Below are 25,190 nucleotides of genomic sequence, written 5' to 3' on the forward strand. Positions count from 1 at the left end.
CTAGTGAAATAGCTCAACAGGTAAACAACCGGTGCTTACTGACAAGCCTGACTGAGTTAAATCCCCAGGAACTACATGGTGAAAAAAGATCCTGCAAGTTATTTTCTGATATCTACACATGAACTATGAGCTATGGCATGTACACACACACTCATACATACATACACACACACACACACACACACACACACACACTGTGCACATGCTAAATAAATAAATGTTAAAGAAGAATAAAAGTAAAGTGCCTTTCTTGGAATAGATGGGGGAAAATGATTGCTTAAACAAGGAGGGAGAATATTGTAAATACATAGAAACGAAGGAAACTGTCATTATACAATTTGTATTCACTTTGAAATGTGGTTAAGCCCTGCCTCCTTCAATGCCAATCTCTCCTTCTCAGATGTCACTGTAGCATTGTGGGTCCAGGACTTAAGGTACAATTGGCTAAGATATAACATTCAAGTGCACCCCAAAATGGTTTGTGTGGCTTCTCATGCAAAAAGTATATCTTATGGAGACTGTCTGCCTTTATTAATTATGTCACTATTTTTAGACTTGAGAAATACATAAAAGAGTCCTTCTGAAAACACATTCTGTCGTGCTTCACAAAGGTTCACAAGTGACCCAAGAGGTAACATCCAGGCACAAGGAGCATAATCGATACACCGGGGCCCTTCAGAAATACAGCAGCCACAGAAAACTAAGCCCTCTGAGAAATGTCACGTTTGAACATAAATTTCCATTCCAGGACTACAGATGTTTCATTGTGGTTTAGGAAACAAAAAACCAGATAAGATAGAAACTAAAAACAAACAAACAAACAACAACAAAACACCCAGTCTTTATTCAGGTCTTCTTGTAAAAGAGACACAAATGAATAGAGCAGAAGAAATTTCAATGGCTGGAGCAGAAAATCAGGTTGTAGTGCTCTACCAGAGAATGGAATTCATGTTAGTGGGTGGGTCCTATGGTGTTGCTGGGTTTAGGGGACTGTATGGCGAGTGGCCATTGTCACATGGTTGGTGTCTCTCAGAGGTTGACATTGGAGACCAGGGAGGTAGCTCCGACCATCTGGGCTTAACGGAAGACAGGGAAAAAATGCGACTCGGGCTCATAGTCCTCCTGCGCCTCATTCTCCAGCTCTTCCCAGAAGGTGGTAGGAGATATAACTGTAGAGGACTGCTATACTACATGTAATCTATCATTGATCAAACTGTCGTTATGTGGAGTATAATTTAATATTAGACTTCAACATCTCAAGTAAATAGAATCACACTTGCCAAGAATACAGGTTCATCTGGTTTGTACATGCATTTGTTTTTAAAAGGGGAAGATCACCAGGAGATTCCTTTTTTCCTATTTGTCTTCTCACATTTAAATTTCCATTTATTTGCTTTTGTTACTCTTCACACTCACTGTGTTGAGCTTTGTGGCCCCCTGGAGACAGGAATTAGTGCACTTGAATAGTAGTCTTTTACACTTGAATAGTAGTCTTTTTTCATTTATTGTTCTAGCAAGGAATCTGAAGGCAGCCTGACTCTGATACTTTGGTGCTATAATAGATGACCTTGCCATGCTCATTCCTGACTTTGTGCTATTCTGTCCTTCCTCTATTGAATTAGTCATGAACTGCCTGTTTGAATCCTGTCCTTTCTTTCACCTTCTTCTCCTTCTGTTTTTCTTTTTTATCAGAGCATTACCTCCATGTTGCATAGCACCTGAGTGCTTGAAACATGCATCACTTACTAAAGGAGCTTGCCCAGATTCTAGAAGCATCTGACTGAACGGTAGTTGCTTAGTGAATATAGTCTTTTGTAGCCCTTTTTGTACATTCCAGGAATAGCCTTTATTGAGTATCTTAGTTCTTCAGCCATGTTGCCTAATACACGTTCTGAAAGTTGAATACAGATGGGTGTGGCGTCTCATGTCTTTTACATCAGTAGTCAGGAGGTAGAGGCAGACATATCTCTTTAAATTCCAGGCAAGTACAGCCTAGTAAGTTCAAAGAACTATAGTGACACTGCTATAGTTATCAGAAGAATGACTACATTCTGTTCTGCTTTACCCTGTGCCCCAGAGTAAACATACCTACAGAAAATTTGAACCAACCTGCAGCAGTGAGTGAGCCCCATACATAGCTTGAAGCACAGTCTCCAACCTCTCTCAATCAAACAAACACTGATTACTGTAGAAAACCAAATGCTAATTGTTGCGTCCAGTTGAATTTTGTACTTGGATGTTATCGAGCATTAGTTGACTAATATTGGAATGAAGATTAGTAGGTGACATTACTCATTATAGAATACAACATCTGTATAGAAATCCTTTCCCTCCTCCTTCCCCTCCACCAACAGGTACACAGTCTTTGCAAATAGGGGTGTGTGTGTGTGTGTGTGTGTGTGTGTGTGTGTGTGTGTGTGTTTATTTGACTTTGAAGACAAGGTCTTGATCTGTAGTCTATACTGGCATGGAATTACTATGTAACTCAGACTGACCTTGAACTCGTGGCTAAGTAAATTACTCCGCAAGGAAGTTAAGAGTACTTTACTGGGGTTGGGGGTTTAGCTCAGTGGTAAGCGCAAGGCCCTGGGTTCGGTCCCGAGCTCCAAAAAAAAGAAAAAAAAAAGAGAACTTTACTAAGCTAGATATACTGGCTCACCTATAATCCAGTACTCCGGACACCGAGGCAGCATGACAAGCATTGGATGTGGTTATGGAATTTTCCTGAACAACACAGGAATTTTTAGATATTTGTTTTGTTTTGTTTTTCTCTACAACCACCTGCTGCCTATAGCACAAATAAACCTGACAGAAAATGGGATGGCAACAGAACTCTGGAAGCAGTTCATAATATAGAAACACACCAGCACACAGTACAATGTATAAAGTAAGAGGTTCTCCAGAGCCTTTAGGTTTTGATTTGAATTGCCCTGTACCTTCTGAAGAAGGATCAGAATCTGGCCTGTTAATGGGTTATCTTCCTGTGTGTAGAAAACCATGTACCACACTGTATGCATAATTAAAACTGTTAATACAAAACGGTATTCACTGAAATGATGTGCTGAGAAACTGGCCTAAATTACCAGTGCTTGCAGACACATCAATTAGCTTTGTACGTGTAATGAGCAGTTGAAAGAGCAGCATGAGAGCTGACAGGTCCAGAAAAGCAGTATTTGCTATGAGTAAGTTAAATTAGGCACTATCATCATTCACAGATTTAAGTTTTGTGAATTAACGTGAAAACGATGATGGTAATAACTTTTATTTAGTTCAGTACTTCTTGTAGACATGTACTTTCCCCTAGTTGTGTCTTAGTCATTGTAGTGTCTTAGGCTGCAAAATATTTAAATAATCTTTAAATAATGTACATGGTGCTTTCTCTACCCACTTCAGCCAGTTCAGCAGCTATACATATGTTATGAGATGTCTTAGAATATTGAGCTTGGAGAGGTAAGAATCACACAGTTTCATGTGTCCTTTTTGATGGGTAAATTGAGGCCTCTATCCTGCACTTATCTCAGGCTTACATTCTAAAGCCAGTCATTTAAATGATGTCTGCCCCTACAGGCTTTGCACGTGGGGCTGTTGTAGGTGGCAGAGAGGAAAACGGCTATGTCTACGCTCAGTGTTCTGACCTGTGAACATCTGAATGATTAGTCGCCTAACAGTCCCTGAAAGATTTGAGCCTGAGACCTCCACCGCTCTGGTGCCAAGGGGCCCAGACCGGGAGCTAACAACACTACACAGGCCCACATGTCTCCCAGGGTAGGGAGCAAGTAAGAATCTAGAAGAATCCCACCTGGAACCACAGGCCCTGGACAGGAGTGAGCCAATGACAAACAACCCTTGTACTGGGGCCACTGGGGTAGGCCTGATTGAGGAGCAAGCCTGAGACAACCACTAGATCAACTCCATGAGGCCCTGACATGGAGCTAACCTGAGATGACCACTAGTTTGGTGCTACACAGGGCTTGATGGGGAGACCATGCCTAAGATGAACCCGGTCTGGCACCATGATGCACGAACATAGCATTCCTGAGACCACTCTTGAGACAACCCTGGGATCCTGAGAACAGGAGAGATGTCTCAGCCCCTCATCAGCTGCAGCACTCAAGAGAGCAGGCCCTGTACCCTGCCTGGCCCTGATGGAGGTTGCTAACAAGCTGGCCCCTGAGGGTACAAGCATGGGAGAGCCAGCCCTGTCTCTTGACTGTTGTGTGGTGAAATCATCAAGAGAAAAATCCTTTCCCCTCCCTTTTATCCCCCCACCCCCACCACCAGCAGGCTAAAGAGTTGGCCCAGAACAATCAGGAGAGCTGGAGAGCTGGAGAGCTGGCTCCTTCCCTCATCTGATACAGCACTTGGGAGAGCAAGCCCTGAATCTCACCTGAGTAGCACAGTAGAGCTGACCCTGATGGTGGGGGAAGAAGTGAGCCAGCCTGGAGGGTGTAAGCATGGGATAGCTGGTCCTGCAACTTATCTGCCATGTGTCAGTCAGTGTTGCAGATGAGAGAGAGAGAGAGACACCCTCCTCTCCTCTCTCAGTCCTTGCTACTTATGCTGGGCAGGAAACCTGGCTCAGGGTCATCAAAGTAGGAGAACTGGCTATGTCCCTCATTGTCTGCAACATACTGGGTGAGGGAGCTCTGCACCACCCTCTCCTGGGCAGAAGGGTAGAGCTCCCTCTGGTTGTGTGGGGGTTTGCTAGTCAGCCAATCCCAAGGGCATGAGAGAATGAGGGCAGGTAGGCTGACCAGCTTAGACTTCTCAGGCCCAAATCCAAGGCTTTGAGTTGGCCCACCCCAACATCTACCCTATTTGATGAACTGCTGGAGTGCATGAAGGGGCCAGGCCTACAGATCCAAAGCTACAGGATCTCCACAACACAGGGCAACAACAGGATATCTGAGAGGAGTCCCAGTATTGATAGAGTAGCAGAAGCCAGAGGCCTCATACCAAACAAACAAGTATTTGCAATGAACATTTGCAAGCAAAGAAGTGTGGACACTCTTTGACATACTACAACTTTGTGATGGTTTGTATTTGCTCTGCCCAGGGAAGGGCACTATTAAAAGGTATGGCCCTGTTGGAGTAGTTGTATCACTGTGGGTGTGGGCTTTAAAACCCTCATCCTGGCTGCCTGGAAGTCAGTCGTCTGCAAGCAGCCTTCAGATGAAGATGTAGAACAAGGTCTCACTGTGTATCCCTGCCCTCTAACTCACAGAGATCTGCCTGCCTCTGTAGCCTGCATGCCAGAATTAAAGATACTTACTGCTCCTGGCCTCTCTTTTCATGTTGTTGAAGTAGGATTTTGCTATACAGGCCACAATTGCCCAGAACACACTACATAGAATACACTAGTCTTGAATTTTCAGTTATCCTCTTGCTTCTCACTCCCAAATATTAGGATTACAAGTGTGTTTCACTCTGTTGGACATCTCTTCTTGCTGTGTGAGCTATCTCAAACTAGACTATTAGCCTATTTCCTAATGCACCCTATATTTTCCCTTATCTTCATATCATTAATCCCTGTGAAGTAAAACTACATTTGTCTAGACCCACTGGCCAATGATTCTAATGTACTCTTGTACCAGGTAGTATTGGGTAAGTTTTGGGCCTCATTCCCTCTAAAAGCTCTTCAGGTGATACTGTTGGACAAAGCTAGGAGCTATTTATCCAGTTACATCACTTTAAACTGTGATTCTTTTTCTTTTCTGTCTTCTGTCCTTCTTTCTTTTCTTTCTTTCTTCGTTTCTGTTTTGTTTTGAGACAGGATTTTCCTGTGAAGCCCTGGCTGTCCTGGAACTTGCTCTATACACCAGGCTGTCCTCAAACTCAGAGATCTGCCTGCCTCTGTCTCCCTAGTTCTGGGATTAAAGGCATGAGCCACCACTGCCTGGCCCTGAATTCTTAAGAGACTACCCACATCGGTTATGAGGCACCTTCGAAAAGAGCAGATTTTTTTGGGTTATATTGCGATCAGTGGTCAAAAGTATTTGTGGGTGGGGGAGATAGCTCAGTTGATAGCATGCTTATTGCCCAAGTATGAAGACCTGAGTTCAAGCCTTAGCACCCACTTTAAGATATGAGGCATGGTTGTACATGCCTGTAATCCCAGAGCCTCTGCTTCAGACAGAGACCCTGTGTCAAAAATAAGGTGAAGAGCAATAAAGAAAGACACTGATGCTGCCTCTGGCCTCCACATGCATGTGTATACTTTCTGGATATGCCTACACATACATACTTGAACCCATACACATATATGCACACACACACACACACTCACACACACACACACACACATACACACACACACACACACACACACACAGAGACATCTGGGAATTTGAAGTACAAGCAATCTACCTATGAAGGCATTCCTCAAATAATTTTTGACTTCCTAGCATTCTCCCTACCCCTTCATCTAAATACAAAATCTCCAGGCTATTACATGATAAACCATTAGCCCGATTATACACATTTAGTTAGGGAGTGATTCGTTGTCTTGGGTCTCTGGACAAAACAGTTAAAATCTCTTACCAGGTTGGGGATATAGCTCAGTTGTACTGTGCACTCCTAGCACGTTCAAAGCCATGCTGCAAAACAAATGTACAAGCTAGCTCCTTTCTCTGTTAACTGCATCCTGCCACCCGCTAAATGATTAAAATTGAAACTCTCTCCTAGGCTAATCCCTGGTTTTATCATATCACCAGGAAGGCCTCACAGAGAACATTGTATTGAACATAGACCTTGAGAGTTAGAGAAGCATTTGTCAGGTAGGGGAGGCAGGAAGATGTTACCGTTTGAGCAAGATCTTCATGTAACTATTGGAAGGAGACTGGCATAGACTCTGGGATGAGAGTATAAAAATCTAATCCAGAACCCTAGTCCCTACCACTCCTTTCATGTCAGTGCCCCCCAGTATTTTCTGCTTTATAAAATCTTTGATAGCTACTGAGTTAGGAGCCTCTGTTCCTTTCATTGTGGACAAGAAAAAATAGTATAAGATTAATAATAATTCCTCTTCTCCACCAGGCACCATCTATTTGGGCATTTGTCTTGTGGTAGCCATTTTTTCCTTCCAGTCCTCTGACTAGACAGGCTTTACCAAGCTCTTAAGACTGCTAAATTGCTAGAAATGGTTGTCCTCACTAGCGAGTGCCTAGTTTGGTATACTTGGTTGAAGATGGTTTAGCCAGCTCCCAGATGACGGAACAAGTTAAACACACAAACTCAACTCAGAAACCTCAGTCCCAGCTACTCACATGTCATCTATGTGATCTCAAACCACCAGTGATTCTTGGTGTAGTCTGAGGAAGACAAGCATTAGAGTCACTTGGAGAAAGGCATAGATTCCTAGGCCCTACACAGACCTGCTAGATCAAAATCCCTAGACATGGAGCCTAGGAATCTGAATCTTTTTTTCTTCTCAGTTGCCACTTTGCTAGTGCATGAATAGGTAAGAAGAACATTGAAAAGTCTATAGAAAAAAATTAGTAGCGGTGCATGTCCCCCTGTTTTACTTATTAGCATACTGTTCCCCCTCAGTTATGAAGGATAGAGCCAAGACACTTGCAGAAGTGCTGTTGCATCTTCTGGGAAGCCTGATACCATGTTCAGGTTGGATAAGCTTAAGACATTTTGATTAATCCCATTACAGGATTGTATTAGGAGGAAACAATAGAATGGAACATTGCCTTTCCTGAAAGCTACATGGTTTTTTTTTTTTTTTTTTTTTTGGCAGGAGCTCTAGGAAATAAATTTTTAATGTGTAAGTGGCCTATGAATAGAATTTCACTTCTATGACAGATTAATGGAAGCAGAAAAGCCATCAAGATGGAAGGAAGGGAGAGAAAATAAAGGAAAGGTGGACTAAGTCTGTTGATGTCTCTTGTTGGCAATGAATTTATAAAGGAACTAAATTTTTATGTTGTTCTCTTAGGAACAAGCCTTGAAAGACATTACCATGTCATGGGCAGAACTTTTTGTTTAACCTGAAACTCCTGGGGTAGATCACGTCTTGTTCTTGGGAAGTGGACAAACCTGTAATATGTATGATGGATATGACTATGTTTCTGGGACTCCAGATGGACCCTGGGAAGGACAAAAGGTTAGGTTACCAAATCCAATGGGTATGGCTAGATCTATTTGGCAGCCCTACTGGCCCTCCCTTCTTTTGTCTTTGTGAGTATTAAGGTAAATCCATTGCTATCAATGACAGTGTTTTAAGGGGGAGAGATTTGGGATCTTTAAGGATGAGCAGTTTTACCTAGAGGAAGAAGAATATCACATTTTAACTTGATAAGCCATTTAATTGTGTTCAACAAAAATATGTAAACCAATCATATTGCATGCAGCACCCTATTCAGAAATGTCTCTTTGCCCTGGCAGGTCCCTTGGCCAGGAGTAGATGACAGCTTCTTAATTTTTTGCAGGCCAAAAGATTGAATTTCTCATCTTTAGCATTCCCCGTTCTTAAGGTGACCCATTACCCAATTATTTTCCACCAAATTAAGCCCACCCATGAATGCGTGTGTGTAGAAGCCAGAGGTCAGTGTCCTCAGATATTTGTAGCAATTACTTTACCCACTGAGCCATCTCCCCAGGCTTCACAAGGCTTCTGACTGCTGAGCTTAGTCTATTTGTTTCCTTTCTCTCCCTCCCCTCCAATCCCCCCCCCTTTAACTGAAAACTCCAGGAAAGAGTATCAAACTCATCTGGGGTTTTTTGCTTGTTTGTTTTTTAATATTTGAAATGCGTTTAACAAGTGAGCAGGATACTTGGAGGATTAGGGGGTCTTGAGCCAGATTTTATAGGTTCTAGCAATGTATCTGAAGACAAAATGGATTTCCAGATAGGCTTTGAGGAGAGCTGGTGAACTAATTTGCTCATAATTCAAGGGCCAGGTTAGGGAACAATAAGTACTGCCATTAGAGGGACAGGACAACTAGGAAACAAATGGGATAGAAAGTCACATACACTGAGATGAGGACCTTGTGTGATCCAAAAATGCAGTGTGCACATGATCAAGCCAGCTGAAATTCTAGCATGGACTGTGGAAGGCCTCACAAGGCCATACTCTTAGCTGAGGAACTATTGACAATTGGTAGAGGGAGTGTTTGTCTGTGGTCTGTGATAGGCTGCCATGTTCTAGTGGCCCTATGCCTACATACCTGAGTTAGCATTGCCTGGACTCTATGAGATTAGAAGAGGCCACAAAGTCGAGAGGGGAAAGTTGTTGTGTGAGCTGTAGGAGGTGGGGAGGAGGAAGAAGGGGTGGATTCAATGAAAATACATTGTATTCATGCATGAAAATCTCAAACAATATTTGTTGTTGATCTTTGGTTATCAACCCAGGGTTTCTCTGTGTAGCTCTGACTGTCCTAGAACTCAACTCACTCTGGACCAAGCTGGCCTCGAACTCATCTGCCTGCCTCTGCCTCCGAAATTCTGAGATTAAACTGCTGCCCAGCACAAACAATACAATTTTTAAAGTGCAAAAATTATTTATTGAGTCAAAAAGTAATGGTAACAGTGTTCAACCAATTTTATCCTAAAAGAACAAATTAGACTAAAAATCTGTCATATTCCTCAAGGACATGCATCGCTCAAATAAACCCTGAGTGAAAACACAGCTTATTATAGAAAAAGGCTTTACCTTTTGTATGCCTCTCTTTCCTCTTCTGTGAAACAGGAAGCTGAAGGAATATAACTAGTGATACTGACACAATGAGGGTTTTATCACTAGGCAGTGATCCATACAAAAGCCAAAGTCATGAAAAAAGCAAAACCAAAGAGGCCACAAATTTTAAAGAGAGCATGGAGTGGTATGGGGAAGGATTTGGAGGGAGGGGCAAAATGATTCAATTATATTAGAACATAAAAATAAATGAAATAATTTTTAAAACTTCATGAAGTAGATATAGTCATTAGTACCATTTTACAGAATGAGAAATGGCATAACCATACACATGAACACACACATAAACACACACACACACACACACACACAAATTTACTAAAATAAAAATAGATAATTGAAAAAATACAGAGACCATATAAAGATAAATGCCATGGTTTTGCTCATATGTAGAACCTAAGTTTAAAATAAATAAATAAATGCAATATAATTTTAAAATTGAATAATTTAAATGTTATTTTCTGTGTCTGTGTGTTTGTAGGTTACAAAGCTGGAAAGGACACAATGAGAGTGAAGGATTAGGTGAGGTTGAAAACACAGTAGGTAATGGGTTACATATGAGATCACAAGGTGCACTAACTAGGGGGGAAAGGGCATCAGCTGGAGGAGACAGGAAGGAGGAGGGCAAAGAATCAGTGTAGGAAGAGCACAGTCAACTGCACTTCGTATGCAGATATCACCATGAAACCCAATCTTATATGCTAACCCAGAAAACGAATGTAAAAAGAGCAAAGGTGAGTTGTGCCTGTTCTTGAAAGACATACGTTACAAATAGAACACTACATTGTATGCTGTTTTTTGTCTGGGATAGTTTATCCCCCATTATAATCATGAGATTAATTCATGTGGTCATTTACATTCTCCATGACCTATGGTGTGAGTGTTCTGAAGATGAGGGCTTTGTAACTTTACCTGGGAAGATGCAAACAAACATCTGTTCAATTCATACAGGGTGACAAAAACAGACTACAACTATTCCATCCAAGCGCACATCGATAAACCAGGGAATTTTTTGAGCTTACTCCTGAAACTGCACTGAATAAAAGCCCCACTGCAGCCCAGGTGACAACCTTCCCCAAGTCGAAGAATGCAACATTAAGATATGCATGTATTCATTCAGCCATAGTCCATATTGTTAAATAGGTTTTAATAATATTGCCCACATCCTTCAACCCAATTGCTATTTTAAGCTATGCAAGTTATTGTTTTATTATTTTTTAAAGACAGGGTCTCACCATGTACCCCTAGTTGGCCTGCAACTAGCTATGTAGAAGAGGAAAGGCTTGACCTCACAGATATCTGTTTGCCTGTCTCCCAAGTGCTGGGATTGAAGGCCAGTACCATCGCACTAGGCCTTGTTTTTATTTTTATTATCCCACAAAGTAGATACTTTAAAATCTCTGTAGGTTTTAGATTCTGCTCATATTTTCCTTTGGAAATTTGGACTGATTGTTTTCTAAAGTTTTTGGAGTGTAATTAACATGCAACTAAATGCACAAATCTTAAATCTTAAAGTACATGTTCCCCCTTTTCTTCTTCTTTTTTGTAGTGCTAACGATTGAACCCAGGACCTTGCATACACTAGGCAAGCACTCTACCATCGAGCACCCAGCCCTGTCCTTCCATCCCCTGTGTCAGACTCCTTTCTGGAATTACATTCTTCTACCTCAAATGTGTTATTCATTTGCCAAGAATTTCTCATAATCTTTATTTTTGATTCTGAAAATGCTTTTATTTTGTTCTCATTATTAAATTCATCCCAACCATTCCATCCCAATCAAGGAAAGATCAACTTCAACAATTTATTTATGCTAAATTTTATTATATTTTAGTTAGTAATAAAACAACAGGCTTCATTATGCTATTTTTAAAAAAACACATATTTTTACATATATACATATATACATACCCACATATACACATACACTTTTTAAAACGTACTAACTTTTAAACATTTAATGATCATCATACCATCACCACACCAGAAAAAATAATGTTTCTTTAATATTTAAGATCATTGTTTAATTCGGTCAGTATAAACAAGTGCTGATTGTTTAAAGAACCAACACAATTTCCTTGAATCAGGTCTCAAATATGGGGCCTTCGCTGAAATCAGTTAAATCATTCCTGATGGATCTCTTTTCGTTGTCTGTTTTGTTGAGACGGGGTTTCTCTGAGTAGCCCTGTCTGTCCTGAAACTCACTCTACAGACCATGCTGGCTTCAAACTCAGACATCTGCCTGCCTCTACCTCTCAAGTGCTGGGATTAAAGGTGAAACTGGTCAGTGGCCGGGCTGCAGCATTTGCCAGTCGTGGCAGCGGCAGCTCATTCGCAGCAGCCGCGGCTAGGCTGTGGCAGCTGTGGCGGCTTGTTCGCAGCAGCGGAGGCTAGGAGGCTCGCAGTAGCGGCCCGGCCAGAACCTGCCCCGGGTTGAGAAGTACGGGCCGGGCCACAGACGCTGGCCGATCTCATTTCTTACCAGAACATTCTGAGTACCATTCAAAAGTTCATCAGTTAGGATCGCCTGCCACATCTACTTCTCTATGGTCCTCCAGGGAGGGCCAAGAAAGACATCCACCACCCTGGCCTGGGCCAAACAACTTACAAAGAAAGAATTCGGCTCCACCATCTTGGAACGATATCATTGGGGGGGCAACCCTCAGCTTTGCCAAAGCAAAAAAGACAATCTTCAAAAGAAGAGTTTAGGAGTTGGGATTTAGCTCAGGTAGAGCGCTTGCCTAGCGGCGCAAAGGCCCTGGGGGAGAGGGGTTTAAAACTTGTGATCCTGGAGGAAGTTGACACCGGACTCAAGATGCCTAGAATGCCTTGAGATGAGTGATTGAGAAGTTCACAAAAATACTGGGTTTTGCCTCCTCTGTAACTACCTATCCAAGATCATCCCTGCTTGCAGTCACGGTGCAAGATTTGGCCCTCTGACACCCGAGCTTATGGTTCCTCAACTGGAACATGTAGTACAAGAAGAGAACGTGGATATAAGTGAAGACAGAATGAAGGCCCTTGTCGCTCTGTCCAGTGGGGACATGCGAAGGGCTTTGAACCTTCTGCAGAGTTCCAATAGGGCCTTTGGGAAGGTGACAGAGGAGACTACACCTGCACCAGACAACATTCTAAGCTGGATGCTGAATCAAGACTTAACCGCTGCCTACAAAAATATCATGGAGCTAAGGACTCTGAAGGGCTTGGCACTGCATGACATCCCGACAGAGATGATTGTGCACGGAGTTGACTTTCCATCTTCAGTTCGGATACATTTATTGACCAAAATGGCAGACACTGAGCACAGACTTTCTGTCGGCGCCAGTGAGAAGATACAGCTGAGCTCCCTTATTGCTGCTTTTCAAGTTACCATACACCTGAGGGTTGCAGAGGCCTAGAAGCTCCAAGGCCTGGCCCCTGCCTCCGGCTCATCGGTGACTGGAGGACATGCTGCCCTGGGCTACTAGATAAAACCAGGCACAGATGCTCTCCCCAGGCATTTAGGTAGTGCTCTCTGTGGTTGTTTGGAGCAGAGATCTACAGAGTAATTTCATAATGATAAAAAAAAATCCAGTTCCAGTGTATAGTTTAGTAGATAGAACCACAATCTACTGCCACACAATCTTCCTGTTCTCCAGTTTCCCTTGAAAATTCCGTTGAGGAAATTCATCCAGTCGAAGTTTCTGACTATGGATCTTACATGTTGCACCTTCCCTTTCATTTCAGTTTATTCAAACTTGAACCAAATATTATTAGTTCTTAGCCACAGAACCCACATATAAACTTGACCATCAAAACATATACTTTCCGGGGCTGGAGAGATGTCTCAGCGCTTAAAAACACGCGCTGCTCTTCCAGAGAACTGAATTTGGATCCCAGCAACTGTACCAGTTCTAAAGTGCCTGTACCTCCAGCTCCAGTGGATCTGACGATCTCTTCTGGGAGAGGGAGAGTCGGTTCTGTTTGTTTCTTTGTTTCTTTTAGGGATGAGGATCCTGAGAGGCCGCCCAGGCCCAGAAGATGTTCCTATACCCATGCGCACACAGCTAGGTGACATTAGGTGAATTCTATACGATTTTACTTTTTTTTAATTTATTGTTTTTATTTTCAGGAGAGGTTGAAACAAAAATTTAAGGGTGATTTTCTTTTCTATGGGTTCTGTAAAAAGAACTCATGAAATTGAAGGGGAAAGTATGTGTGTGTGGGGTGCATGTATGGGAAGAATTAGAGGAAAGGGAATAGAGCAATGGATTTATCAAAGCATGTCATATGCATGCATGACATCCTCAAACACAAATTAAGATGATATGTTAAGACATATCTAGAATACCAATACTCAGGAAGTAGAGATAAGAAGATCAACCTATCCTCGTCTGCATAGGGAGTTTGAGGCAAGCCTGGATAACACAAGATGCTGTATTGAAACAGCAACAGAAAGAGATGAAAAAGAATCACACCACACACACACACACACACACACACACACACACACACACACACACAACTAGAATAAGTAGAAAATTTAAAACTGAGGTAAGTTGGGCCTGGTGGCACAGGCTGGTAACACCAGTCACTCAGGAAGCTAACAGCAAAAGGATTGCAAGTTGTAGATCTGACTGGCCACACACAGAGGATAATACTAAATATTAAGGGACATATGTGTTAACAAAGGAAAGATATATGATTAATTTGAATTTTTAGCTAAAAACCTTTAAGAAGTGAAGGAAATCAGTTTGACTATGTCGCTACATTTTTTTCTTATAAGTATTATCATACTTATAAGCAATCGTAAATTTCCTAGTTTTTTAAGTGACTGTATTTCCAGTAGGGGAAGAAATACCTAAGGCCTGTCTCCTTTAGGTGTTCTTATAGTCATTGCTACACATTAAATAAATTAGTACTGCTTGGCATACCTGACCAAGATGAGTCACTGAGAAGACTAATCTAAAATTAATACAAAAAGACCATTTTTCCCTTGCCAGGTACATATACAGCTCTAAATTAATTCATAAGCCATAAGTTTGTTCTTGCATTTATGATGCCTTTCTATATATTTGGCACATTTTATAAAGTTTTACAAGCCTAAAATAATAGAATACTTTGCATAAATTTTGAATAATGTTCTACTAAGAAAATTAGTATAGAATATCAATAATTATTGCTTTATCTTGTGATTATTAGGACTTACAAATTTATTAGGTATCATTATTAAAATACAAATACTTTGGAAAGGAACGGAGATATAAAACATAAATGTGTTTATGGCATTAAATATTTCCCCAGGCTGGAGATATGGCTCCGAGGTTAAGAGCACTGACTGCTCTTCCACAGGTCCTAGCAGCTCACAATCATCTACAATGTGATTTGATGCCATATTCTGGTGTGTCTGAAGACAGGTACAGTGTACTCATATACATAAAATAAATAAACAAATCTTTAATAAACAAAAACAAAAAATTAAGAAAATATGTCATCTAATACTAACTTGTATTTGAAAAACAAAACGGAAATGTTTCCCCAAACAAGGGAAAATAGTGACAACATTCAGATTAATTAATATCAAAGCTTAATTAATATCAAATCACTATTGCTCTGCATGCCATGTGTATATAAAAAAGAAAATGAGGACTAGTGGGGAAGACAGGAAAGGAAACCTGTAAGACAGAATGGCATGTAAGGTAAATAAATGTAAAGTGGACATTTTAGAAGTATCTAGAAGAAATACATCCTAAGATGATTAGGGTTACCTTAAAATAAACTAGACCAGAACCTCAGAAGTACCTGCACATGCACTATAACCAGAATGCAATGAAGTCTACCAAACAGGCTAAATGACAGCATGGAAAAAGGTCTTCCATTTAATGACGTATGTCTTGGTTGTTTTGGGAGACTCTGAAACCCAGACTGTGGTTTTGTTTCCCACTCATCTGCTGAAGCTAAACACGATGCAAGGCATTTCGTGGACATTCCACAAGTATTGCCCAATAAACAAATAAGGAAGCTTCTTCTGTGTTTGCCTTTGGAGAATGAGAAAAATCTGACAAGAGAGTTGTTTCATTTCTATTCCATACATGATGTATTTCAGTTACCTACTGCCGAGTAACAAGTTACCCTAAAGTTCAGGACAACTCCCATATTTCATTATAGTGCGGTTTCTCCGAATCAGATGAGCTGCTGAAATGGGTACCCTGTCTCAGATCTTCTCACAAGGCTGCCCTCATCTGTAGCACGTATCCACTTCAAAGCTTACTCAGCTGATTGCTGCCATGGCTCTGTTCTCCACGAAATGTTCCCACATGCCTCCTTTAGCCCTCCACCCATGTGACCTTCTCCCCAGAGTATCACCCAGCATAGGAGACTGCTTTATCAATGAGCAACAGAGAGGAAAGGTCAAAGTGCCAACAGTACCAGAATAAGGAATACAACAGTCATGGCTTTCCTCTCATAATCTAATCACAGAGTCATCCAAAAGTGATGACTTTTACTGTTTCGTTTGTGAGAAGGGTTCTGTAGCCCAGACTAGCCAGGAACTCAAGACTGTATGTGACTTATACCGATTTCCCTTCCAAATTTAGATTTACAAATGTGTGTGTGTGTGTGTGTGTGTGTGTGTGTGTGTGTGTGTGTGTGTGTGTGTGTGTGTGTGTGTGTGAATATAAAGTAGTCACCAGGTTCAACAAACATCCTAGGGAAGAAGAGTATAGAAAGTTATTAATTGTCCTAGTCCTCTGGAAAGCACTAGAAGCTGCATAGGATGCACAGTGGATGTGTTGGGTTGAACGTGGAGTAAAGAAATGCGCAGAAGCTAAACTAGGGAAACAGTGGAGACAGGAAGATGATGGACCTACTAACCTCCTGTGTCTTCTGGACTTTGCTCTGCCTCTTGTCATCAGTCACCTGCTCCGGGCTCAGTGGATCAGTAGCATTCAGACCACCTGCGGATTTGTTTAAGAGTGGTGTGGTTCCTTCCACAGACTCACTGAATCAGCACTGGCGTTTTACAAAGAGCAAACAGCTTCAGTGAACGTTGAACCAGAAAGGATGGAACAAAGAGGGCTCCAAAGCGCACTTACTTTAATTATGGGATTAGCCTTTTCTGCGTGACAATCACCTGAAACTCTGAACAGGGAAGTTCTCCCCTGTCTGCACTTATAGCACTGTTTAAAGGGCTCAAGAAATAAAAATAACCTGTGTCTATCAGTGAATGAATAAAGAAAATGTAGTGCACACACATGATGAGACGCTATATGGCCATAAAAGAATGAAGTCCTGTCATTTGCAGTATCAAATACAGAGAACACAGTGCCAAGGGAAATAGATCAGGCACAGAAAGACAGGTATCACAAGGCTTCTGTTTAATAGAATGATTGTTACTAGAAGTGAGAGAAAGTTGGAGGCCCCGCATGCCAAAGATTTGATTAAAGAATTAAGTTAGATAGGAATAGATTCTGGTATGCTATTCGCTCAGTAGGATGACTACAGATAATATATTGTATATTTCAAAAAGGTAGGAAAAAAGGTCTCTGTATTCACTATAAAATGTTTGATTCATATATATTAACCACAATTTAAACATTTAATAATGTATACAGGTATCAAACCAAAACAAGGTACTCTATAAATATGTACGGTTTTATCTGTAAGTTTCAATTAAGTTTGGGGACATAACTCAGTTGGTAGAGCACTTACTTAGCATTCAGGAAGCTCTGAGTTCACTCTGCCGCATTCAGGAGGTAGGGGCAGGAGTTCAAGGGCAACAGAGGCTACTTGAGAACCTTTCTCAAATAAAAATAAAACAAAAGAAAATATGGTGTCCAAAGCCGGAAAGGCTTGGATAGCAAAGTAAATGACATAGTACAGAATCAAAACCCAATCTTAAAGGAACCAGGGGCCCAGGGGTTGGTTCATTCAGTAAAGTGTTTACTAAGTGAGCATTAAGGCCTGAGTTTAGGTCCCCAGTGCCCACATAAAAGTTGGGTGTGTTGGCATATGCATATAATCCTGTGACTGGGGAGGGCATTAACAGGCAGATTCCTGGAACTTTCTGGCCAGTTGGTCTAGCTATAAAATGGAACTCCAGGTTCAGTGAGAGGCCCTGCATCTAAAAATAAGACAAGGTAGAGACAGGCAGATCTCCTGGAGTTTGAGATACTGCCTCAAAATAAATAAACAAAAACAAGGTGGACAGAGGAGAACCTAGGATCATCTTCTGGTCTCCACATGTATATGTATTAGCACATGCACCTCACTGACTCACACATATGAACACACACTCAGACACTCCACACACACACACACACACACACACACACACACACACACACACACACACACACAGAGGGCAGGAACCTGTATTTTCTAAAGACCACTAAATAATTCTGAATTCAGACCAGGAGCCATCCCAAAAGCTGCTGCCTGTCTGTTCTAGCTGGGCTGTGCTGTCTGGCCTCAATGAGAGAGGAAGTGTCTAGCCTTACAGAGACTTGAAGTGCTAGGGTCAGGGAGGTACCTAGGGCACCCCGCCTACTCAGAAGAGAAGTGGGGAGGATTGTGGGATGGGGTGACCAGGAAGGAGGCAGTAAGCAGGATGTAAAGTGAATAAGTAAAAATAATGAAATTAAATTAAAAAAAATAATTCTGAGTACATGGGCAAGAGGAAAGCACTATTCCACTGGTTCTCAAATTTGAATATGCATCAGAATAATTTAGAAGGCTTATTATGTCTTATGCATGCTAGGTTGGTGTTCTACCAGTGCAGCTAACATACATCATTAGAGTTTGATCCCCAAGACTAGATTTAAAAAGGACAGCTTGCTGAACCTCACTCCCGGAATTTATTACTCAGTAGGTTTGGGACAGTGCCCGAGAATTTGAGCCTCTCACAAGGTCTAAAGTGATTCTGATTTTGCTCGTCCGTATGTCTGTGTGTGTGCATATCTTAGTGTGGAGGTATCTACATACGGGTATGGGTATGCGTGTTTACATATGGGTGAAGAGGCCAAAAGTTGATGCTGAATGTCTTCCGCTCGCTGAATGCAGAAGTCATCGATTCAGTTAGGCTGTCTGGTCCACAGACTGTCTTTCTCCCACAGTTCTGGGATGAGAGTTCTATGCAGTTAAGCTGGATTTTTAAAATGTGATTTGAGAGGTTTGAACTCAGAACTCCATAATTGTCAAGCACCTTACTGTGCTACGTCTTTAACGCCAACAATTTCAACTCGATCTAGGCAGACAAAAATTGAGCCCCTCGCCCCCCAAAAACCCCTCAAATATGTCAAAGAGCCTGAGAATAAGCTGTGGGGGGGCAAGTACTCCAAAGAAAGCTAATTTATAAGAAAAATTTAGGGTTGAGGGTATAAAAAGCTACTTAAACTTTTGGATTTTGAATTGGTTGCCTGTGTCACTGAATGGCTTGTAGCAGGTCACTTCCGGTTTAATTGTAAATTCTTTCATCCTCACAATGGAAGGAGGGAGAAAAGGGATTGCCCTGTCAACTAGAGCTGTTCACTTGACTAAATAGCACCAGCACCAAGCAGGAACTTTTGACCTAGGGGCAGGGGAGGGGAAAAAACAAAGGTGGCTCTTTAGATGTACTGACATAGTGCGAACCCCTCCCCCAAATACCTGTCTCTATCCAGGGGAAAGGCTACACTTTGAATAAAAAGGCAAAGACTCCTGGCTGATCAAAATACTGAGGAAAAAGGACTGTTAAGGGCTCAGACTTGGACAAAACATTTATGCCTCTTGCTCACAGAACATTGTGAAAAGGGAGGAAGAAAGAAACTAAGAGCAGGAGGATAGGGGGAAAGGGTTGCAAACTAGCATTCTCTAAGGGGGAACCACAAAGCAGATATACATCCGGTGCAGGGTCCACAAAAGTGGGCCCTCATAACAGCGGGCTAAGGACCCCTAGGGCTAAACAACAGATTCTGGGAGGAGGGGAACATGGTCTCAGATTGCACACCCACTCCTGAGTCTACCAGGTTCTGATGGTTGGTTCCAAACTCAGGAATACACAGACGGTCCTGATTAGATTTTCCATATGACACAACAGAACAAAACAAACAGGGAGAAGAGATTTATAGAGGGGTGCTGGTAAGGCCCAGAGGAAAAATGGGAGAATGTGAGACCAAAAATGCCGAGTGTACATGTATTAACATGTAAAAGAATAACATTTACTAACAGAAAGAAAAAACAAAAAAGAAAAAAAAACCCTCAAGCTCAGTTCTAAACCTGCTGGCACCTCCAAGGCTGGCCTACCATTATTGCTGTAATAAGCCTTCTGGAATTATCATGCAATACTTAAGTTTGCAAACCACCACAGTGTAAACTTTTAAGTTCTATCACTTAAGTGGTAATAATATGCAAAGGAGAAAAAGGTCAAATTCTCCAGTTTCTTTTACGTTCCTACTTAATCTTAATGAAATTCTTCATAATCAAATCTTCAGCATTTGGGGTAATTTTGATAAGGAAATTGTGTGTGTGTGTGTGTGTGTGTGTGTGTGTGTGAGAGAGAGAGAGAGAGAGAGAGAGAGAGAGAGAGAGATGCATGCATGCATGTGTACACATGTATAGAGGGGATGAGCATGCTTGGGAATGCTTGTGTGAACACCTCAATTTCCATCAGGTATCTTCCTTGATTGCTCTCCTCTCACTTACTGAGGCAGGGTGTCTTAGGAACTCACTGGTTCCAGGTAGTCTAGCTAACCAACTTGCTTCAAGCATCCCTTCTCTGCTTCCCAAGTGCTAGGATGATTGGGAGCTGCTCTGCTCATCTGGCCTGTGTGGCTTTCAACGGGCTTAGGAGATCTGCTTTCATGCCAAGCACCTTATCGACTGAGTCATCTCTCCAGCCCATGGAGAAAAAATCCATGGGGTCCACAGACACACTGAACAGCAAAGATGTACTTGGAGTTATTGTGAACTAGTATTACCTTCCTCCTGACTGGGGATTCTAGTTCTAGAGGACATTTAACAAAGTACTGAGGAAAACAACCAGAATTTATTTTATAGCTCTAGCTGCCCTCGAATTCTGAGAGGCCTCTGCCACCCAAGGACTGGGATTAAAGGAACCGCTATGCCCAGCATTGTGGAAGTTTTTAGATTCTGTGCTTTCCAAAACAAAAAGTAGCGTAAAGCCAGATGTGGCTATTGGGCTCTTGAAATATTTTTCAATTCATTTACACAGTCACATATGTCTGGTGCCTACCATAAAGACGATACAGCAATATAGTACCTTAAAAAAGGAGACACACACATGCATGTTTTACTTAGTATCTAACTCACATTTATTAAAAATGAAAGGTTACAGACAGCAAGGATAAGACTGCTTTCTTTATTAAACAAGCTTAATTAATCTACCTCTGACTAATAAATGTGATTTACTCACATTTTAAAACATTTAAACATTAAAACATTTTAAAAATAAGTCTTGCCAATCCATGAAACAAAAAACAAAACAAAACAACAACAAAAAAAGCTAAGATTTTTTTTTCCAAAAAAGAAAAGAATCATAGATTTCCCTCTAGTGGCAAGAAATAACATTGTTGATCCAAAAACCCCAAAACCATAAATCAAAAAACAAAACCAAAACAACAACTCTCTACACACACAAAACCCAGAATGGCACCTGAATCTATACATACAACTAATCATAGACATTTCTTTTTTGGAAACTTAACTTTAAAAGATTCCACAGCAGAATCTTTCAAGGAAAATAGATCATTTTTGTCAACAAAAATTTGACCTAATTTTCACTTACTGTGTGAATGATAATCTCTCTAAAATCTGATCTCTTCAGAAAAAAGTTTTGTTCATGACTTTTGGGAAACTGAGACCCTCACAAAACATGTCTATAGAGTCTAGTCAAACTGTGAACCAATGAAAATGGCAATTCTCTGTTAGTGGTAAAGGTTCTGGGATGGAACTTTGAAAGGAGCTGGTTCAGAGTCTAAAGTTATAAGCAGCAGTGGGGTTTTTAAAAAGAGATATACTTAGGATAGTATGAGTACCAAAATTCTTAATAACTAAAATGACTCTTAATTCTGACACTAGGTCAAAAAACAGCTCCATTACATCCCCAGCTTTAGTTATAACCACACAGACTCATTGAGATAACCTGCTAAAATATTTTCATGTGCAAAAGGAACTCAAAAGAGATACCAATTGTGTCCTATTGTTATCCCCCCTCACACAGCTTCAAGGAAAAAAAAGTCAGGTTTTATACACACTGTAGTAAGTACAGAATGTACAGAAGACTGTCCTATATACAAAAGTGCATTAATATAGAATACATTTCGCAGGAATATAGGAAAAAAGTCCTTGTTGACAATCTGATACTTTTCAGTATCTAAGACTACTGGTACATACCAAACCAGTCAACTTCCTACTTGCTTTGGTTATATTATTCTACAGAACTACTTTTTGAAAAGAAGGGCAATGGGAAGTCCCACAATTTGCAACTCTTAATCATCTATGAGGTGATTTATGTGTATTTGTGTTTATTATTAACTTCTTTTGGTAACAGTCCTATTATTAAATTGCCGACACAAAGATTTATGGTTTTTTTTTTTAATCTAAACAGGAAATCAAATTCACCCACTACAGGAGGAGACACTATCAGCCCCATTTTCCAAAAGCCTTGAAATCTCAATGTAAACATAAGAGATCAGCTTCGATTTAAGAAAAAAAAATCAGCAATCTTAAGTGTGTTATGTACCTGCCTTCTGTACATGGTAATTCCACATTTACCTTGACAGAGTCAAAACGAATATTCATTAATTAAGCAATTCTTCCCTTTCCATCCTATCCACCACCACAAAAAAAGAACACAGATTTGTACAAGTTCCATTCACCACAAAGGTGTGGTAGAAGAAACCCGACAATAAAGACAACTTACTACATTTTGACATCAGAAAAGATCACACTGGTTTTTCTGAGTTTGGCATGAATGTCAAGTTAAAATGCAAATTGCCATTGTCTGGTTTAAGGCCAAACATCAATGACCTCAATTCCAAAAGTATTCGGGCAGTGAGCCACAAACAAATTTTAGTATTTAAGGAATGGAAACTGAATTGTAGAGCGCCAGCTTGGATCTTGAGCTGTGCCATGAAGCTCCGTAGTCCTACAGCCAGTTACAGGAATTGCCAGAGCTCCTTCTAAGTCTCATAGAGGACATAGACCAAATTCAAATATTTCAAGAACTATGTTCCAAATTACATGCTGACAGAAATGCCTAGCTCAAAATGCCTCAAAGGTTTCCTACTTAATAATGTTCAAATCTGAGATAAAATTCATCTCATTTTACCAAGCTTAAATCTACTGCAGAGCTATCATATTAGATTTTTTCTCAATTATTTCCTAAGAGTCTCTTTCAAGATGGAATTTATCTCTGATTTAAATATGTCGAATGTCAGTGCTTTCTACATCAACACTACTAGGGAACGCAAATGAACTATACTATCAGCAACCCAAACTAACTTTACCCTACATCAATTCCCACAAAGAATTCTTGAAGACAGTGCTAAGAGGTCATTTGTTCAAAGCAAAGAGAATAGGGCACCTCAATGATTACACAAATGAATCAAAAGAATCCTTAAAGTTAATAGAAGAAACACCTTTCTATATAATCTTGGCTCTTCAAGTGTTTTTTGTACAGATCCTAAAATTTTTCTTTCCTGATAAAACTCACCTAGTTTAAAAAGATACATTTCCCAGGTACATCTGGGTCCCAAACACCAGGGAAGCTAAGAGAAAGGATCATAAGTTCCAGACCAGCCTGGGCAACAAAACAAGTTCAAGGCGAGTCTGGAATGTATAGGGAGACCTTGTTTCAGTGGCAAAATATATTAAGCAAAATTTTATGCAAATGCAAGGCCCTTCATTAATCTGGTGGCTCAAAACTAGTTTTAAGCAAATGAGTCCAAGATATGAAGGTGTTTATTTTATACTCTATTCTACTGATTGATACATTTTACCAATATCCAAACACCATGAGCATTATATGAACCAAATTATAGCATTCTGATTATTTGATTTTGAGGAAGCCTGATATAGATGCAAATGACAAAGTCCACCACCTTTAAGGCACATGAGGCTACAGAGAAGCCATGAACAAAGTCTGCTAAGAGAACCCAAAACAAAAGGACTGCTATAGAGTTTATGTTGTAACATTTTTGGCTTAAATATGAAGATATATAATAAATTTTACAATATTTAAAGCTCATCAGAATCTGGATACCTTTATACAATAATTTCATATAATTTTTCCTTTTTCAGGGAATTTGCCACTTTCTAAAAGCTAGAAAAAATGAGACATCTACTCACACTATAGGTCATTATTTTATAAATCAGTTTCCAGGACTTAATTCAGAAATGTCTAATTTACCCACACAACAGAGAAAGTCAACTAAACTGTCACTATCTACCAAAGAATGAAGACAAAGTGTCATTGGACTTTAAGTTCTCAGAAAGATAGAATGAACTAGCCCTTTACAACTTAACTTACTATATTCTAAAACAACACCTTCCTTTAATCATTTGCAAAACTGTATAAAAATACATGCCATTTTGCTCAATTCATTGTTCACACTTTTAAAAGCTGTAGTAAGGACTGACATACTCGTACAAGATCTAATAAAAAGTCTCTGGATACAGCTATAAAGAGGAGACTTATTCACTCCACTGTCAGTTCTGGACAGAAGATAACCAACACTGGAACAAACTCTGGTCTTCCGTTCATTCACTTATCCATACATATTTAGAATGTACTTCAATCATATACACCCGCCATTTTTGTTCTCCTTTTCGCCAGAGCCTTTCCTCTTCCCCAACAGTGTCCCCTTCTACTTTCATGTGTTGCATTTTATCAAATCTAGATTCCACTTGTAACAAACAATATAATGTTTGTGTTTCTGAATCTGGTTTGCTTTGCTTAACATGATCTCTGTCTAGTTCTAGCTTTTTTCTTGCAAGTGACATAATTCCAGTCTTCATTATGGCTGACTATGTATCTATGTTACATTTTCTTTATCTATTTGCTGATGGATATCCATTTATTGGCTATTGGGAGCAGGACTGTAATAGGCATGGAAGCACACACCCAAACCTCTGTCATATACTGAGACTGTTTACTTTCAGCATAGACCAAAGGATAGTACAGCTCCATCGTAAGATAATTCCATTCCTGATTTTCTTTTTAACAAGAGGACACCCATACTGATTCTGACTGGTACAGCCAGTTTATACTGCCACTAGCAGTATATACACATTCCTTCCCATCCTCTCTTCTCACCAGAATTTGCTTTGGGTTTTCTTGATGATAGCTCTTGTGACTGGAGGAGGATAAACTCAACACTTTTGATTTGAGTTTCCCTGATTTTCCTTTTAATTATAACTGATTAAATAGGTTTTTCCACTGAAAAGGAAAAACAAAAGATGCTGACTTGAAGTTGTTTTTAAATATGCCTTGGGAGATACCAGATTTAATAAATT

The 25,190-nt window shown here is 40.5% G+C and overlaps 2 pseudogenes; both read left to right on the top strand.

The window, feature by feature from the left end:
* Positions 1–3,554: 3,554 nt before the first annotated feature.
* Positions 3,555–3,669, top strand: LOC116889515 (annotated as a pseudogene).
* Positions 3,670–9,819: 6,150 nt separating this feature from the next.
* Positions 9,820–13,096, top strand: LOC116888066 (annotated as a pseudogene).
* The last annotated feature ends 12,094 nt before the right edge of the window (positions 13,097–25,190 follow it).

The sequence above is a fragment of the Rattus rattus genome, chromosome X, assembly GCF_011064425.1.
Source record: "Rattus rattus isolate New Zealand chromosome X, Rrattus_CSIRO_v1, whole genome shotgun sequence".
Lineage (NCBI taxonomy): Eukaryota > Metazoa > Chordata > Mammalia > Rodentia > Muridae > Rattus > Rattus rattus.